Genomic DNA, 8,211 nt, shown 5'->3' with positions numbered 1-8,211 from the left:
TATATGCCGATCCAGAGCATCCCAAACATGCTGTATGGGTGACATGTCCGGTGAGTATGCTGGCCATGCAAGAACTGGGATGTTTTCAGCTTCCAGGAATTGTGTACAGATCCTTGCAACATGGGGCCGTGCATTATCATGCTGCAACATGAGGTGATGGTCGTGGATGAATGGCACAACAATGGGCCTCAGGATCTCGTCACGGTATCGCTGTGCATTCAAAATGTCATCAATAAAATGCACTTGTGTTCGTTGTCCATAACATACGCCATACACGCTTCATCCTTGAAGAGAACACCTCTACAAAGTGCCAGATGCCATCGAATTTGAGCATTTGCCCACTCAAGTCGGTTACGACGACGAACTGCAGTCAGGTCGAGACCCCGATGAGGACGACGAGCATGCAGATGAGCTTCCCTGAGACGGTTTCTGACAGTTTGTGCAGAAATTCTTTGGTTATGCAAACCGATTGTTGCAGCAGCTGTCCGGGTGGCTGGTCTCAGACGATCTTGGAGGTGACGATGCTGGATGTGGAGGTCCTGGGCTGGTGTGGTTACACGTGGTCTGCGGTTGTGAGGCCGGTTGGATGTACTGCCAAATTCTCTGAAACGCCTTTGGAGATGGCTTATGGTAGAGAAATGAACATTCAATTCATGGGCAACAGCTCTGGTGGACATTCCTGCAGTCAGCATGCCAATTGCACGCTCCCTCAAAACTTGCGACAACTGTGGCATTGTGCTTTGTGATAAAACTGCACATTTTAGAGTGGCCTTTTATTGTGGCCAGCCTAAGGCACACCTGTGCAATAATCATGCTGTCTAATCAGCATCTTGATATGCCACACCTGTGAGGTGGATGGATTATCTCGGCAAAGGAGAAGTGCTCACTAACACAGATTTAGACAGATTTGTGAACAATATGTGAGAGAAATAGGCCTTTTGTGTACATAGAAAAAGTCTTAGATCTTTAGTTCAGCTCATGAAAAATGGGGACAAAAACAAAAGTTTTGCATTTATAATTTTGTTCAGTGTATATTAGTGCTGTCAATCGATTAAAAAAAATAACTAAACAATCACAATTTTTTCTGAAATTAATCGTGATTAATCCCACCTAACATTAAAGTGTTTAAATATACTTTTATATTGCAATAATTTCACATACAACCTTGAAATGAATGTACAAACAACATAAAGACAGTGTATTTTTCAATATTGGTTTAATGGCATCTTTTTTTTTATGACTGAAGGCCAGTATCAATGATACCAATACTGATTTCTCTATAACCCCCCCAATATTTAACCATCGACTATAGCCATTCAACATTACAGTATAATTGAGATCTATCAATTTTAACTTTTATTAGAATTTAATATAAAATAAAATAACTTCTAATTGAAGTGAACTTAAAACAATCTTTACATAAACACATTATAATAAATGTCATATTTACCTGTGCCCTTCAGCAGAAATGTACAGACTATCTGTACAGATTACAGAAATATCAAACACTAAATTCTAAATTAAATATAGAGTCATCCTTAAAGCTATACAAGTAATTTTTTCCTCTTTTTTTCTTTGTCCTTTGATCAGTAGACATCACAGCAGCTGGTTATTAGGTTATTTTGGCTGTTATTTATTTAAGAGCTGCCTCTGCTGAACGTGACGCGGATCTGTGACACGCATCATATTTTCTCTCAACTCTTTTTACCTTTACTGACCCACTTCAGGTCTTAAATTCTCTATTAAATCGGGTGTGCTAGATGAGTGAGACAGTGCTGGGCTGCTCCAGGACAGTTTTGAAAACCATTTCAGAGGCTTGTTTTTAAATGTGACTCATATAAAATATATTACATGCATGCACAGTTTTAAGGCAGCTTTAATCGCCTTTTTGGTAACTTCATGACTTTACTGACCATGACATAGCATGCATGTAGTTTAATTTGCGCTTTGATATGAAAGGATACAGACTACAGCGCGTGCCTGCGCCTTTGTGCGTGTAATTGAAGATCATGTGCTGCGAACACAGTGTTTCCGCGCTCGCTTGGCTTACGCCTGCCGCTGAAGTGAAGTGAAGCGCGCGTCTGAAACGTCTCCCGTTCTCAGTCGTTCTGCGACTGAATAAATGCACGTCTTGTCAAGAGAAAAAGTGACAGAAGCAGCAGTTGTGAGTGGGGTGGCCAACCCTAGCCCCGCCCCTGCGTTAATTGCGTTAAATATTTTTAACGCGTTTAACTGAAAAAAAATTAATCGCATGCGTTAACGCGCTAATTTTGACACCACTAATATATATATATATATGTTAAGATGCATTTTTGTTTCTTCAAAATTATGAATGTCAGTTGTTTTGGCATCATTTACAGGATGCTACACTATTAATTTGATATGTGATGTATGAAAAAACATAAGGAAAAATCAAGGTAAATGTTTTATCAACATTTTGGAAAAACGTACCTATACCTACTTTTTCATACAATACACTGCGATTTCTAGCTGAAATTAGCACTGGCAAGGAAACACCAACAGCGCTTATTTTTGCAAGGTTCTTTACACTAAAAGTAAAGTCTGCAAACTAAAACATTTTGATGGTTGCATCACATAACCAGCTCCATATGTTTGACTTTTCTTATGTAGTAAACTTGCTCAGTGACTCACCTGGTACAGCATTGTACTTGTGATCATGGCACTTGGTTGTGACACCTGTGAAACATAAGTCATTATAAAACAGATCAAAAAGCCCTGTAGAAGCAAGCTAAATGGCATAGTTGGCTTTGTTCATCCCTTTTCTTAATGCTATCAGCTAGGTTTAGTGTAGGGTTTAGGGGGTACGTTATTTTTAAACAAGATAAAGCATTAACGTTTAAGCACTACTCACCTGACATTTCATTTCTGAATTGCCGCGATATGTACAACTATCAGTGTAATAAAATTACTAGATTCATGTGCATCTGATTCAAATAAACAACACACACTTTTAGCATCACTCACTTGACATTTTGAAGTAAAAGTGTCACAAAACATACAAGAAGCAACTTAATCTATATTTACAGAAATGCTTACAGATTTTATTTATTTTTTCTTATAGCCTATGTCATGCCCACCTGAAATTGGCCTGACAACACAAAGAGCCTCATTCTGCTCTCAAATCACCCTTGACAGACATAATTTGATAAACAAAACGTGAAGGAAAACACAATATCCATAAGTACTTAACAAAAACATGAAAGCATTCAAAGCACAAAAAAAGCATGTGGTATGAATAGTATGCAAGTATTCAACAGAAACTGAAAGTAAGTACACTAAACATAATAAAGACAAAAATCTTTGTTCATTTTCCAGTTTTCTCTCTACCGCCTGTTTCAGCTGCCCAGCACAAATCATTGTGACTTATAAGCATATTTGCTTTTCAGACATATGGCACACATGCATACACACACACATACACAACAATCCACCTGCACTCAGAGTCCCACAATCAGCCTTTTATTATTTTGTTCCTAATGAAAGACTGCTGATCTATCATAGCCTCATTAATCATTGAAAACTGCAAAAAAAGCCATAAGTCATAAGCATCACATGCTTTTGTACGGGTGGCTTCAGAAGTCTGCTGTGGCAGCAAAGATGCATAAATATATATTAAGCTCTGCATTATGTTAGCACATAAAAATGTATTTATCTATCCTTCTGGACTTCTAGATGGATGGTCTGGTAGTATATAGGTGTGTCTGTTTTATAACATTTAGAATGTTTATAGTAGGACTGTCACTATCCAGTTTCAGCTGTTCATTATTTATAATACAGAATTTAGCACATCATTCATTGAAAAACATTAAGCTATATTAAATACAGGAAAATAATTGTTTATTGTTAGTTCATGATGCATCCCTTAACATTAACAAATGTACCAAATATTACCAAATGTCCTTATTAATTAACAGCAAGTACATGTGACTTATGGCACATACCAGTTTTTACACATGTTTTTACACACTTTTTTTTTTTAAAGCGCAGCGCTGAAACCCTATTGTAATAAAATTCTCAAAGATCAGCATCGCATATAACTCTTAAAATGCTTGTCATAAACTCAATTGTCTTATACACTGTAAAAAATATGTGACATTTACGGAAAAATACAGGCTGCTGTGGTTGCCAGGACTTCACCGTAAAAAATATGGTAGCAATATTTTAGGTTTTACAGACTTGACTTAAATTCACAATAAAATACCGTATTTCATTAACTGATGTAATGTTAATAAACCAACATATTGAAGTACTAATATCTGTTTTGAACTAATGCACTGAATGCACCAAAAACTGGTGGTGATGAGAAAGTCACATGATGAACCAAAGCTCATCACAAATAGCTTCTTTTCTACGAGCTGAGGAGGGCAGTACTTATATATAGAAGGTGCATTCATTCACACAAACACTAAACCCCATCATGGTGACACATGATAATGAAATAATGCAATACACATTAATTTAACAACATTAGATGTAAGATTAAACCCTAATGCAGGCATGTGCAGCCCTGGAGAACACGTGTCAGCCCTGTGGCAGTAAGGCTTGTAAAAATGTCTAAGAAAAAAAACTAAGAAGAAACATGTTATTTCAACAAAAAAAAACATCAAATATGAAGTGTCATGCAGGGAATTCTGGGAGTGTGAATTTACGGTTTTTCACTGTAAATTATACAATGACTTTTTATTTTTCACTTCCAAAAAACATATTTTTAACAGTATTATACTGTAAAATTACATTAAATGTAATTGCATTTATTCACCGAATATAGTATGGAAACTTACTGTTAACTAGTTAACAGGTTTTTACTGTAGCATTTTTACAGTCTTTTACTGTTAAAATCACAACATTTTTTTACAGTGTATCATTAAAATCCTTGGGTCAAGACAAACAAGATCAATCAGTATTAGTGTTCAAAGTGCCACGGCTGTCTATGAGCACATTCATGTATCTCGAAAAACATTGCCACCATCAGCCAATGAAGTTTGAGCACCTATTAGACAGGGTTAATAGAGGCCGATCGGAATTTAATTTGGTGGGCATGTTTCACTTAAGGCCCTAAAGGTCTGTGATAAATTTGAAATAAATCAGCACACAGTATTCATATCATATGATAGATGACCTCATTCTGAACAACTTTGCCTCAAGAACCACTGCTGTCAATCAAATTGTTAGTTAATTACTCAAGATTATTTAAAAACCTACTTTGTGATCTAGTCCTAGGTTTTTTGCTTTACCTCAAGAATGCCTTAAAGGGGTCATATGATGTGATTTCAAGTTTTCCTTTCTCTTTGGAGTGTTACAAGCTGATTGTGCATAGATAAGATAACCAGCTTCATCACTGTGTCTGTCACGCGACTCTGTTCCCCTTTCGGGCTCTGTCTTTGCATTTATTGTGAAAAACGAAGCTCGCGATTATGGAAAGGGTCATTACATTTCTGACGAGTGCTTGCGGTGTTCGGCCAATCACAATGCACGGGGTCAGCTGGCCAATCAGAGCAGACTGCGCTTGTCGGAAGGAGCGACTTTGTAGAAAACGAAGCGTTCCCCCGAGGCGGGGCATAGAGGACCTACAATAATGTACAGTATTTGAAAAATAATGTGTTTTTTGAACATTAAAGCATGTCAACATATTCTGTTACACCAAATACACAAAATAATGATCTTTAAAAAAAGCATCATATGACCCCTTTAAAGCGCTTGAATCCCAATAATCACTGCTTGCAGCAATTTTTTATTTTATTTTCTCACAATTGTTTGAGAAAAGAGGAACAGCCTGATTTAGAGGGCATCACTTTCAGGTAGCCCACATAATCCTGTGAAGCTTTTTTGGATGTTGACGCTAATAATGACATCGAGAATTTAACCACCAACAATGCATCTAATATTCTCTCTGACTTTCCATGTTCGCTTACAAAAATTAGCCATGGTTTTACAAATAAAACCAAAAATTATGGTTCTTGTAGCCATGTATGGTAACCACAAATTAACCATGGTTTTGTTACTTCGAATAGTTTACAATGAAGTATGAATATATTTTTTTGTGGTTATGAAATCAGACCTAAGCCAACAACAGCCTTTACAATTACTTAAAATGTATTATATAAAACAATGGGTCAATAATGATAGGTTAATTATTAAGTGGTTTCATTGAATAACGCTGTTAAAATACATAATGTAATACAAAGTAAACAATGTATGTACATTACATATTACAAATGCTTGCAAAGGGAGCCAAAGGCCTGGTAACTGCTGCAGTTACACTTACAGGACGATCAAGTCCTTAAACATTTAATTCAAATATCCACTTAATCTTTAATTTTGGCCACCTTTTTGCAAAAGAAATGCAACAGCCTTAGCCCACATAATCCTGTGAAGCTTTTTTGGATGTTGACGCTAATAATGACATCGAGAATTTAACCACCAACAATGCATCTAATATTCTCTCTGACTTTCCATGTTCGCTTACAAAAATTAGCCATGGTTTTACAAATAAAACCAAAAATTATGGTTCTTGTAGCCATGTATGGTAACCACAAATTAACCATGGTTTTGTTACTTCGAATAGTTTACAATGAAGTATTAATATATTTTTTTGTGGTTATGAAATCAGACCTAAGCCAACAACAGCCTTTACAATTACTTAAAATGTATTATATAAAACAATGGGTCAATAATGATAGGTTAATTATTAAGTGGTTTCATTGAATAACGCTGTTAAAATACATAATGTAATACAAAGTAAACAATGTATGTACATTACATATTACAAATGCTTGCAAAGGGAGCCAAAGGCCTGGTAACTGCTGCAGTTACACTTACAGGACGATCAATTGACCAAACATTTAATTCAAATATCCACTTAATCTTTAATTTTGGCCACCTTTTTGCAAAAGAAATGCAACAGCCTTAATAATTTCTTCAACAAAAACATGTGGACATCACAACCCGTACAAAGAATTAACCATGGTTTTATCGTAGTAAAACTGCCTAGTTTTATTTTGCATGGATTCTGAATGCTTGAGACTAAAATCAATCAGACAACTGTATTAATAAAATTATAGCCATATGTAACTGTCTAGTGCTACAACTGTAATTTGTAAATAATACAATATGATTACAATTTATATTTTATTAAAGGTCTGTTTGGACCCCTATAGGTGTTTTTTTTTACAGCCATAATATTTGGGGGAGGGGACACAATACAATTATGCTTAGGACACCCATTTGGCCAGCAGCGGCCCTGAGATCCCATAATAATGTAATATGGTTTTACAGTATACAGTCATGGCCAAAAGTTTTAGCAGTGACATACATTTTGTGTTTTGCAAAGTTTGCTGCTTCAGTATTTGTAGATTATTTTCCCACATGTGTCTACGGTATACTGAAAAAAAATGATAAGCATTTCATAAGACTATATCCCATAAGTTCATATTTAGATATGTCCCAAATAGTCGGAAGGGAGCTTCATCAGAGAAAATAACTTTGCACCAGTCTTCTGCTGTCCAACCCTGTTACTTCCTGCAGAATTTCAGTTTGTCCTTGATGTTTTTCTTGGAGAGAAGTGGCTTCTTTGCTGCCCTTCTTGACACCAGGCCATTGTCCAAAAGTCTTGGCCTCACTGTGCATGCAGATGCTCTCACACCAACCTGCTGCCATTCCTGAGCAAGCTCTGCACTGGTGGTGACATGATTCCGTAGCTGACTCCTCAGGAGGAGACGGTCCTAGCTCTTGCTGGACACTCTGGGACGTCCTGAAGACTTCTTCACTGCAGTCGAACCTCTCTCCTTGAAGTTCTTGATGATCCGGTAAATGGTTCTTTCAGGTGCAATATTCTTTGTAGCAATTTCCTTGCATGTGAGGCCATCTTGATGCACCACGATGATGGCTGCACCTGTTTCTTTGGAGGTAACCATTGCTAACAAGAACAGTGATTGGAAGCACTTTTTCCCTCCTTTTATAGCAATCAGTCTGCTCTTACAATCTAATTAGTATGATAGTGATTTCGCCTGACTATTACTCATTTACACTTTCACATCTGCTGCTGATATGATTAGTCAATTAATGTTAGCTGGCCATTTTGTGTCAGGATCAAAAAAACAGTGAAATATTTTTTTTTTGTGAAAAGTTAATTTTTTGGCCAATTAAGCTTTTAGCAATCATTTAAAATGCATCTGATCACTCTACACAATA

At 36.5% G+C, this 8,211-nt stretch overlaps 1 long non-coding RNA gene across 1 annotated transcript in view; it reads right to left on the bottom strand.

Annotated features, from left to right (window-relative positions):
- Positions 1-400, bottom strand: part of LOC107565342 (uncharacterized) — a 19,855-nt gene extending 19,455 nt beyond the window's left edge. Inside the window, exon 1 of the long non-coding RNA XR_001606361.1 lies at positions 277-400. This is a non-coding gene — a long non-coding RNA (uncharacterized lncRNA). The remainder of the gene's footprint in view (positions 1-276) is intronic.
- Positions 401-8,211: the final 7,811 nt, after the last annotated feature.

This window comes from Sinocyclocheilus grahami, unplaced genomic scaffold (assembly GCF_001515645.1).
Source record: "Sinocyclocheilus grahami isolate Dianchi unplaced genomic scaffold, SAMN03320097.WGS_v1.1 scaffold995.1, whole genome shotgun sequence".
Classification (NCBI taxonomy): domain Eukaryota; kingdom Metazoa; phylum Chordata; class Actinopteri; order Cypriniformes; family Cyprinidae; genus Sinocyclocheilus; species Sinocyclocheilus grahami.
Note: the sequence above shows the minus strand (reverse complement) of the source record. Positions and strands in the feature narration are given on the sequence as shown.